Below are 12,130 nucleotides of genomic sequence, written 5' to 3' on the forward strand. Positions count from 1 at the left end.
AGCCGACTGAGCCACCCAGGCGCCCCCAAGTCCCTTCGAACAAAAGGGCCAGGTGGGCTCCACATTCCTGTTGCCCCCGGCATGTCAGACCCTCCACAACACCATTTTAAAGTCACCAGGTACTCAGGTATGATTTACCAATGCTCAGGGCGAGGCAAGCACTTTGTGAACAGGCAGTGATCCATTCGGAAGGAAGGGACGTATGCGGGCACCTCTTATACTCACCCTGTAGCAACGGAAGACCGTCTTGGGTAGTTGTCCTCAAGGATCTGAGCTTCCTGACAGCATCATGTGCGGGCACACTGATGTGAGGGGCCCTCAGCAGACACGGATGAGGGGCACCAGGCTCATCCTGTGAATTCATTCAGAGGAAGAAGAGTCAGACACTGAATGAGCACATGGTGAAAAACTGCAGGGGAACATGCTCTTTCCTGCAGGGAGGATCTCCCTTCCCACACATTTCTTCTTTCCACTCTCTGCCCAAACTCTGGTTAGCTATACGTCACAGCTGACTAGCCACCACCTCAGAGAAGCCCCCCCTGATTACCAATACAAAGCAAATAGATCCCTCCATGGTTCACTGTCATAGTATCTTGTTTCCCTTGAAGATCATTTATCACTATTTCCAATAACTTATATATGTGGTTTCTTTTTATTTGGTATCTGTCCGTCCCACAGCCTCTAAGGATCAAGACAGCAGAGGCCATTCATGTGCCGTAGTAAGCTGTCAATAAATATTTTCCAAATAGCACTTGGATTGCAAACTGCAGCTCGCAGGACTGTCCCCCACCTGTTTTTATAGTGAAACAAGAATGTTACTCACATTCTTAAATGGTTGAGAAAAGAATGTTTTGCACAACGTGAAGAGTATATTAAATTGACATTTCAGAGTCCATAACGAAAGGATATTAGAACACAGACACATGCATTCGCTTCCTTATAATCTGTGGCTGCTTCTGTGCTATGGCACAGAGTTTAGTAGCTGCACAAGAGATTGTCTGGCCTGCGATGCTGAAAATGTTCACTATCGGGCCTCGGTAGGAAAAGTGTTTCAACTTCTGGCATAGAATCCTACACTCTATGAAGATGACTTTGAATCTACTGAAGAATATACTTATTTTTTTGAGTTGAGGACATTTAGACAAAAACTACCATATGCCTTAAAACAATTCATGTATAAGTCTATCGTTCATGCTGTAAAATATGAAGTATCATCCCACTTGATACGTCATATGCATAAGAGATCACCACATTGGAGAAAAACCACTATTCTATAGATCTTCACACATATAGATCTTGTTTCACTGAAGTTAAGCCTCCAACAACAATTTTTCAGGTTCAATCAGTGTCCCAGAAATGTTATTTTTTTCCCCCCGAGATGGCATTTGAAACTGTAATCAATCTTCCTGCATCTTCCGGCATGGCATTTCATGTTGGATTCTTGTGGAAATGGGATGCTGTGCTGTCAACATTGATCCTTAACCTCCCACTGCTGGGATGACAGAACCACCACGCAGGGCCATCTCTTCCTCCGACTCTCCATGACATTATTTGGCGAGACAAAGATCATATGGATATGGATTTGAACAACTGGGTGACCCCCCCCCCACCCCTTGTGAAACAGGGAAGACGCAAGTCGGTGTTTTCCTTTCGGTTGCCCACCCCTTTTATTTACAGAAAATAGATGCTGAGACATCAGCACGGAAACCCTTCGACCCGTGTTTGATACTTTGTGCCTGCTATCCTTGGTGACTAATGAAGAAGAAGAAACACGTCAAAGGAGATTAAGTCACAATGCCTCTCACAGTGGTATTGCCACAAGAAACCCTACCTGCAGAAGGAAAACAGCACAGGAGAACCTAAAAGCCCATGGTCAGAGGACATTTCTCAAAACAGCAGTGGAGTTGTTCTTAGCCAGGAGTGATTTCAGCCCACAGGGGTCATTAGGCAGTATCTGGAGACATTTCCGGTTCTCATGATTGGGTGGGTTCTACTAGCATCTAGTGGGTAGAGTCCAGAGACGCTGTTAAATATCCTACAATGTGCAATACAGCCCCTACCACAGAGAATCATCCACCCAGCCCTCCACCACAAAGGATGAGATGATTTCAAGTGTCGAAGTTTAGAAACTGGAGGGCACTGGTCCAATAATCACTGAAGGGGTGTGATCACAAAGACAGGAAAATAAGGGACGTAGTTTGCTCCAACAATTATACACAGCAACAACATATGTACCAGTGATGGTTCCGCTATTACTCTGAAAAGTTATATGAACGTAAGTCTCTTGAGACACCACTATAATCCGAGTTCTAGTCACAGAACAAGAAGATTTAAGAGCAAGAGGTTACGGGTGCTGTATTATTGTGAACCTGTACGCTGACGAGTTGGTGGCTTCACAAATCATGATGCTTCATTACCCCTTCCTGTCTCTGTTTACCTACAATCGCCGTAACTGTCATTTACTTGGTCATTTGTCCATCACTCTCCTGCCCCTCCCCATTCAGTTGTATAAGACTGTGAATCACAACAGGGATCTCAGGATGGAATCAACGTCCACCATCCCTCTCCCTTGATTCTGAGATACAAGCCCTGGAAACCACAAAATTTTTGTAAACTTCTTATTGTATTTGGCAGCAGAAGCCAATGTGAACTGACTCGAGGCATCAGGTGGTATGTTAACCTGCCAGCCTCTGATACTGGCTAGTCCCAGGCGGCTCTGTGGTGACATCAGGCTTAACTGCACTGGGAAAACATCAACAAGAGCTCAAGACACCCTGTGAGCAGCAGTGAGAGGAAGGAGAGAAAGCATTTGTCACCAGCAGTAGCCTAGAAGTGTGGTTATTAAAGAAGTCTGGTTGTGCCATGCCTCAGAAGGAGATGGCATGGGAAGACGGTAAAGAAATGGAAAGGCAGGTTGTGGAAATCTGGCTGATTGCTTTGCCAAAGGCTGATCAATCCTCCCAGTCTGTCCGGGACTGAGGAGTTCCAGTGTTCAGACTGAGACGGCCCTGGGCAAATGTGCATGAGCTGACAACCCTACCTGCTTGTATAGGCTAGCAGAAGATTCTGTAGAGAAGTAAACACCGAAAGCCAAGTGTGAATACCGAGAAAGTTGACTGGAAGACTTCAAGAAGCTATTGGAAATCCATAGTGAAAACCATCTTCTGAACATATAGGAGCAGAAGGTGGTGTTGAGGAATTGGTAAAGAGAAGAGCGTTGGCAGATGCCATAGCATGGGCTCTGACATCAAGTGAGGACAGAGGTTACCCTTCCCACCAGCTGCTGGTTGTGTCGATAACTGATGGCGCTCAGCTGAATGTGTCTTTGGGAATTGCTCTCAGCCAGAGACAGTGGCCTTTCCTAAGGTGATGCCATCCCCCCATCCCTCGAGATTCCCATGGCTGGGTCCCAAAGGTGTGCCCTCCTTGATGCAAAGTGAGACAACTCTGAGAGCCACACCAGCTCCAGAGCTCCCTCCCAAACGGGATGAGGTCTTGTTGCAAGGGTATGACAACCCAACTTCTCCCTCTGCCTCACCATCCTCATAAGTGTGGATCCTAAGAACTCCGCCACCCCCCAAAACCCACCTTGTCCCAGAACCATTTCCTGGGACTCAACATAAGACAAGAGCTGATAAGACCATTAGTCCTGAATACATGTACAATATGATGAAATAGCCCCATATTCCCACTAAGCTATAATCCTAGGCAAACCCTCAAAAACCATGGGAGAGAGGACTTCAGTCTCAGCCTGATGGTCCCAAGGCGTGTCAATTCTTCAGGCAAAAGCAAGGTAAGAGTGGTCATTGATCAGAAAAACCAACAGCCGAGGTGCTTAAGAAAACAATCCCATTTACAAATGCACTAAAAATAATAAAAGACTTAGGAATTAAACAAGGAGATGAAAGGCTTGTACTCCAAAAACTATACAGTATTAATGAAAGAAACTGAAGATGAAACAAACAGATGGAAAGATATTCCACACTCATGGACTGGAAGAACAAATACTGTTAAAATGTCTATACTACCCAAAGCAATCTACAGATTTAATGCAATCCCTATGAAAATACCAACAGCATGTTTCACAAAACTAGAACAAATAATTCTAAAATTTGTATGAAACCACAAAAGACCGTGAATACCCATAGCAATCTTGGAAAAGAGAAACAAAATTGGAGGCATCACAATCCTAGATTTGAAGATATACTACAAAGTTGTAGTAATCAAAACAGTATGGTACTGGCACAAAAACAGACACTTGGATCAACAGAGCTGAATAGAGAGCCTAGAAATAAATCCATGATTATATGGTCAATTAATCTTTAACAAAGGGGGCAAGAATACGCAATGTGAAAAGGACAGTCTCGTCAACAAATGGTGTTGGGAAAACTGGACAACTACATGCAAAGAATGAAACTGGACCACCTTCTTTTTTTTTTTTTTAATTTTTAAATGTTTGTTTATTTTTGAGAGAGAGACACACACACAGTGTGAGTAGGGGAGGAGCAGAGAGAGGGAGACACAAAATCTATAGCAGGCTCTGGGCTCTGAGCTGTCAGCACAGAGACCAACGTGGGGCTCAAACCCACAAACCGTGAGATCATGACCTGAGCTGAAGTTGGATGCTTAACCAACTGAGCCACCCAGGTGTCCCCAGACTGGACCACATTCTTAAGCCATACAGAAAAATAAATGCAAAATATATTAAGGACCTAGATGTGAGACCTGAAACCATAAAAATCCTAGAAGAAAGCACTGCCAGTAATTTGTCTGACATCGGCCATAGCAACATTTTTCTACTTATGTCTCCTGAGGCAAGGGAAACAAAAGCAAAAATAAACTATTGGGAACACATCAAAAAAACTTCTAAACAGTAAAGGAAACAACCAACAAAACTAAAAGACAAACTCCTGAAAGAGAGAAGATATTTATAAATGATATACGCAATCAATGGTCACTATCCAAAAAATGGAAACAACTTCTACAACTTAACGTACAAATAAACAAATAATCCAACTTTAAAAAACTGGGCAGAAGACATGAACAGACATTTCTCTGAGGAGATGGCCAACAGACACATGAAAAGATGCTCAACATCACTCGTCGTCAGGGAAATGCAAATCAAAAGCAAAATGAGATATCACCTTACACTTTTCAGAATGGCTAAAGTCAACACAAAACCAACAAGTGTCGGTGAGGATGTGGAGAAAAAAGAACGCTTCTGTAGTGTCGGTAGGAATGAAAATTGGCACGGTCACTGTGGAAAACAGTGTGGGGGCTCCTCCAAAAATTAAAAATAGAATTTTATGATGCAGTAATTCCCCTAGTGGGTATTTACCCAAGGAATACAAAAACACTAATTTGAAAAAGACGCATGCCCCCCTTATGTTTACTGCAGCATTATTTACAAGAGCCAAATTATAGGAGCAACCCAAGTACCTATCAATAGATGGATGGTTAAAGAAGTTGTGGTATCTATACACAGCCATGTATCATGTATCAGTCGGCCGTAAAAAAGAATGAAATCTTGCCATTTGCAATGACATGGACAGAGCTAGACAGTTCATAAGGCTAAACGAAGTAGGTCGGTCAGGGAAAGACAAATACCGTATGATTTCATTCACACGTAGAATTTAAGAAACAAAACAAATAAAGACAGAAAAAAAAAAGACAAAGACAAACCAAGAAACAGACTCTTAACTACAGAGAACATACTGATGGTCACCAGAGGGGAGGTGGGTGGAGGGAGGGGTGAAATAGGTGATGGGGATTCAGGAGGGCACCTGCTGTGATGAGCACCAGGTGAGGTAGGGTACTGCTGAATCATTACGTTGTACACGTGAAATTACTACAACACTGTGTTACCTATACTGGAATTAAAAAAAAAAGAAGAGGGAAAAAGAACGGATGGGTGTCCCTAGCTCTCAGTTGCAGAGCCCAGGGAGGCAGGGAACCGCAGAGCAAGCTAGCGCTGCCCCAAACCCACCTTCTTCTCTCGTGTCTGCAGGCTGCCACAGGTGGCCCCATTTCTACTGTTTCTGAAAGCAGCATCCAGGAATCCACCCCAAGGGGCTCACACAACCTACAGGCATTCGCTGCTGTTCAAAGCACTTTCCTATCCAACATCCAACCAGTAACTGGTCGTATTTCTCAAAAGACATTCCCCCTGGGTTACAGGTAAAAGGACCGGAGAGGTCAAAGCTCAGAGCTAATGCTAGAATCCGCGTATCTATCTAGTCAGATACACAGCTCCAAGAGCTGTACCGGGGGCCCGGATGCAGCTTCCGGTTAGCGTTACCTCGCGAGAAGGACTAGCCATCCCATGGTGGGGCCACAGAGATAGAACTCACTCAGGGGAGGCCCAGCACTGGAGGGATGTCATGGATCCTGGCAGACACCGAACGCACAGGTGCGAAGTTTTACCTGGCTTCCTTTCGGTGAGCTCCTGACAGCTTCTGGCCCCCACTATGAGATGCACGGCTGGGCACCTGACTCATGAAAGGCAAGGCCAACACAGTCGTCAACTTTCCGGCTGGACAGACAAAGCCCATATGGCAAAACACTAGCAATTACTTAATCTATGATCTTCTGCATATCCTTACTGACAGTGTCTAGACCTTTCACTTACCTTCAAAGGATATACTAATGCTCATTCTTTCATATGAGATATAAGTGGGGAAAGTATTATAATTAACAGTGGAGTCGATCCTTAAAAAACAGAACGGATGACAAAATAAATTATAATTGTTTCTTTTTTTTAAGTTTATTCATTTTTGAGAGAGAGAGACAGAGCATGAGCAGGGGAGGGGTAGAGAGAGAGGGAGACACAGAATCCAAAGTAGGCTCCAGGCTCCGAGCTGTCAGCACAGAGCCTGACGCGGGGCTCAAACTCACAAACCGTGAGATCATGACCTGAGCTGAAGTGAGACGCTCAACCGACTGCGCCACCCAGGCGCCCCTATAATTGTTTCTTAAGAGGCCATCCCTCCAGCATCAACTCATAGGACACTATCTGAGCCCTGACAACAAGGTTCCTGAAACTTCTGCTGGCTTTGAAGCCCAGGGGGGTAACTCAATAAGCCTGAAACAGCGTGATGTCTGCGTGAGCTCATGGTCTGCAGGGGGTCTGCAGGGGGTCTGCTGGTGATGGGCCTCTGGCCAGAGACCTGCATCCATGCACACCAGCAGACCTTTGCAGATTCCTGTCCTCGTTGAGGCCACATCATTCAGTTGTTCATGTTCACGCCTCTTGGACAGTTACCTTCCTAAACCACGGTCTGTGACTCTTCATCCTTACGCTTTCTTGGCCCGACCTCGCCCTATTAACTGCTGTTTCGATGAGCACAGCATCCACAAATGGGATTCCATTTCACCTCGAGGACCCAGCATTGGGAAGGCCCGTCTTATAATCTCAACATTTTATGGTAAATGTGGTAATATGTTGAATTAATATGTGTAGGACTCGGAACACACAAATGGCCAAACACCACTTCTGTGTTTTTTACCGTAGAATAGAGTCTCTTATTCTTTGATAGGTACACACACTTGCCTTCTGACTCTAAGAGGAAGGGCTTCCGGTGCATGTTAAACATCCCCTTCTCTACAGGCACAGGTGAATCAGGGCATCGACAAATGTGACAGCCGTGAAAAGCACCAGTTCTGGGCTTTGCTTGCTGGTAACAGGCTGGTAAGTAGTGTCTGACTTATGGGGACAGTTTGTCAACTTTTGAGTGCGGGTTTTAAAATGTGATTTAGAGGCAGATTCATAATTACTTGCTTTCACTGTAAAATTATCAGTCTTGGGTGGCTGGGGGAATTTATGGTGCATGCCAGCTCTCTCATGTGAAGACTTTTATAAATCACCTCGTACTTGATTCCTAACCCCACCCTCCCCAAAAGTGCGGTATCATTCATTACATTAACACCTGGGTTTATGGTCAGATGTAAACCCAGGACACTGGATCTCAGATTTTAGCCTGGGAGCTTTGGAGAACATGGGCGTCGTGGCTCAACCCCCAGGGACTGACTGTAGAATCCAAGGACGTCGACGGAGCCTGTGAAGGGTGGGTGCCTGCCCGATGTCACCCATGGAGCTGCTGAAAGGGCACCACAACCCAGGTCTCTGCTGTCCACCTGACACCACTCGCCTCATCCCAGGACCCGCTGAGCCCTGGTCAGTCATGACAGCAAAGGGTGACTAATCTCCAGTGCCTTATGCTTGTCAAGGAATGATTTTAATAAGCAGTAACACTGACTTTTCCTGCTTCATTCCCCGCTGGGTTTAGAATTCAGAGACTCTGGTTGGAACATCTATGCCAGCCACAGAGAGCCAGTGAATAGGGAAGAATCCAGAAGTCAATTGCCAGAAAGAACTAACTCTTGAGAAGTCTGTCAGCAAAGAAAAGAAAGGACAAAGTCATGATGCAGAAGAATAATACCAGAGGCAATGGCCAGGGGAAAACCAACAGACTCAGGTGCCCCAGCCACAGGTGACGGGAGCATGAAGATTATGAGAGGTCACAGGACCCAAAACTCTCTTCACTGGGCCTCCAGAAAAACAGCTCCCACTCCCCCAAAGTACGCTCCATTAAAAGTCATTAAACAAACACCGAAAGGAAAGATCACGGAACAGAGTTAGTTGCTCTGGTAGAGAAGGAGAGAAGGAAAGAAAGAAAGAAAGAAAGAAAGAAAGAAAGGAAGGATGGATAAAGGAGGGAGGGATGGAAAAGAGAGAGAGACAGAAAGAAAGCAAGCACAAAACTTTTCATGTTTTTGTTAATGCCCAGTCATCAAGAACATCCTAATAAACATAGTGCTTGGTATTCATTAATGGAATGAATCTGTTTACTCTGCAGTCAACCTTTCTCTCTCTTTGCATCCACAGGTGTTGGCTCAAGAACATTGACCCAAGAAAAAATGTCTCTATTGTATGAAATCAGTGCAGGAAAAGCTCATGTGCACACTGATTGTTAGTGGACACATGGACATTACTTATATAATAATCTCATTTTAGCAAGCAATGGCAGTTGTTATTAATGTACCCCTGAACACATTTACAGCTAAGTGATACGCCCACAGAAAACTCTGATCAAAGTCTATTCTCAATGGAACCCAAGGATGGCCACGTTCTTAGCCCCAGGAACCTGTGACTATGTCACCTTACATGAAAAGGGACTGTACAAGCATGACGATGTTAAGGGTCTCGAGATGGGGAGATGATCCAACTCCAATGTCGTCACAAGGGTCTCTTCCTTTTTTTAATGTTTCAAATTTTTATCTAAATTTTGGTTTGTCAACTCTAGTGTCACATTAGTTTCACGAGGAGAATTTAGTGGTCCAGTCACAGGGGTCTTTATAAGAAGGGGGCGGTCAGGCAAAGTCAGAGAAGGAGATGCCAGGAGGGAAAGAACAGTGTGGAGAAAATGAGGAAGAGACACGAGGGTCCAAATGCAGGTGCCCTCTGGAAAATGTAAGGAAACAGCTTCTCCCCTAGACACGGAGCTCTGCCAACATCCTCATTTTAGGACTTGTGATCTAAACGTGGTAAGTTTCTATGCTTCTGACGGTGCGACACAGAGGGAGTGCAGTTCCGTCCAAGGGCACGGAACCTGAGTCAAGGGAGACCTGGAAACCAGACACCAAGAGAGGGTTCTAATCAGTTTGTTTTGGATTTTTGGTCTTCCTGACCTTCTAGGAGAAAGGTAAGCCATTCGTTGCATGATTCTCTCTCTCTTCCCCGACCTTGCAAATATTCCCTTTCAGAGCCTGGGGTTCCCACCATGCTGGTTTCCTCAATTCCGTATGCTTTCCCTCATCCTCTGGATCCCTTATGGTTTTGTGAGTGCAATGGCGGACTTTCATGTTTGAGTATATCCTAACACGTGAGCCATTCCATTTTCAGAGTCCCTGGCCAGGAGAGGACATCTATATTTGTGTCTAAGTGACTGTAAACCTCAGGTACCATGCCAAGGTACGTCCGTCATTTACTATTACCATTACATTTAAAAGAGGGAGGGCTGTTCTACCCAAGGATATGATCACTTGTACATCACCAAGCAATTCTTCCTTGTTTATCACAGTCAATTTCAGAGCAGTATTTTACCTGCGGGATGAAGTTTCCAGAAAGAAAAGAGTTTACAAGATATTAAGCTTTTAGTCGGGCAAGACTCCCAACAGATGTCCAATAGCTGAAGTCCCAGATTACCAATAGACCAGGCATCTGTGCCAATCTTATCTGTGGGTAAGAACTCACTACTTATTGTCCGCACCAGGCCTGGGGGCCTGTCGTCTATTCCCAAATTACATCACTTTGGATTGCTGCTCTTGAAAACTCTTAACCCAAGTAATCTCTCCAGCATGCTCCCATATCCAGATTCCAGGTTTTGGGTTCAACTGGCAATCGTGTGATGCACCCATATGCACTGTATTTTCCTTACCCCTCTTATTAGATGTGTCTCTTGAAATAATGATCCATTTTTCAAATGATAGCGGTCAGAGACGTACAAATTATGGCAGTCTCATTGACAGGTGAGCTGGCTTGCTTAAGGGGAAATCAGTCCTAAGGGCCCAAGTGTAGGAAAGAAGGCCACAGGCATTTCCTCAGGAAATAAGCAGGTAGGAGGAGGAGGAGAAAACAGCAACAAAGGCAGAAGAGGGCTTACGTGATTTCGTGTCAAGGAAGACCAAGGCGAGCATTCCAAGCGGGGTCACGGAGATATATAGCACATACAGCATGCACAGGATTCATTTCCTCATGCCTCAGCGATTCAGTTCTGGGTCTTTCTAGGACAATGATAATAGGGTCATGCAGCGGAATGATGTAACTGCACGACTGTCAACATCCCCGAGGGCCATATTCATACGCCCTGGGTTCAAAGAAATGGGATGAAACATAGAAAAAAATGTGACTTCTTAAAAACCTGCTCAGGCAGGGGATAGGAATGGGGATTAGGAACTAGGCATGAAGGGTCTCACTGGGGTGATGAGCCTGTTCTAAAACTGACTTAAGGAGGTCCCACGGCTTGGTAACCTGATAAAAACCACTGAATCGTACAAGTGGGTGAATTAAATGGCATGGAAAATGTGCCTCCACACTGTGAACACGTATTTCACCAACTATTTCAAGAAAAATAAGAATAGAGTGGATTGTAAAAATTCACTTAGAACATTAAACTCCTTTAGTTTTTTTAAAAAAACTTTTAATGTCTTTTTATTTTTGAGAGAGAGAAGACAGAGTGTGAACATAGGAAGGGCAGAGAGAGAGAGGGAGACACAGAATCTGAAGCAGGATCCAGGCTCTGAGCTGTCAGCAAAGAGCCTGATGAGGGGCTTGAACCTATGAACCATGAGATCATGACCTGAGCTGAAATTGGACGCTTAACTGAGCCACCCAGACGCCCCAAGGTTAGTTTCTTTATAATTTTTTTAATGTTTGTTTTCGAGAATGCAAACGCAAGTGAGAGAGGGGCAGAGAGGGAGACTGAGATTCTGAGACAGAAATGACCCATCAGCTTTGGGTTTTATCTGCATTGAGAGAAATTCCATTCACGAGTTTCTGTCCTTGAAACATGCCAGGAAATAGCACCACCATGTCTCCTTGCTGGATAACCAGACGTGTTTCCTGCATGAGATGTGCAAATATAATCAGTTTTGTTAGGGAGAACTCTCTCGGGACAGTATCCCCACATGAGGAGGCTATAGGTTTGGTTAAAGAAAGGGAACCCTGGGGCGCCTGGGTGGCTCAGTCGGTTAAGCGGCCGACTTCGGCTCAGGTCATGATCTCGCGGTCCGTGAGTTCGAGCCCTGCGTCGGGCTCTGTGCTGACAGCTCAGAGCCTGGAGCCTGTTTCAGATTCTGTGTCTCCCTCTCTCTGACCCTCCCCCGTTGATGCTCTGTCTCTCTCTGTCTCAAAAACAAATAAACATAAAAAAAAAAGATCTCATTTAAAAAAAAAAAAAAAGAAAGAAAGGGAACCCTAAAAGTCTTATTAAAACACAAGTGCTTCTATGAATAGACCAACTATTGGTAGGATTCAACGGAGATCACCGAGTAACGGTTATGTTGGTTGAAAAATATAAAAAAGGCCACTTCAATGATTCCAAATATCCCTAATATCTAGTTATCACCGGTC

At 44.8% G+C, this 12,130-nt stretch overlaps 1 protein-coding gene across 1 annotated transcript in view; it reads right to left on the bottom strand.

Moving 5' to 3' along the window:
• Nucleotides 1–12,130, bottom strand: part of LOC145714023 (steryl-sulfatase-like) — a 151,883-nt gene that overhangs the window by 116,575 nt on the left and 23,178 nt on the right. Inside the window, exon 2 of the mRNA XM_081793018.1 lies at nucleotides 226–352. The gene's annotated coding sequence lies outside the window, so the exon portion shown is untranslated. The remainder of the gene's footprint in view (nucleotides 1–225; nucleotides 353–12,130) is intronic.

Source organism: Panthera onca, chromosome X (genome assembly GCF_046562875.1).
Source record: "Panthera onca isolate mPanOnc1 chromosome X, mPanOnc1 haplotype 2, whole genome shotgun sequence".
NCBI lineage: Eukaryota > Metazoa > Chordata > Mammalia > Carnivora > Felidae > Panthera > Panthera onca.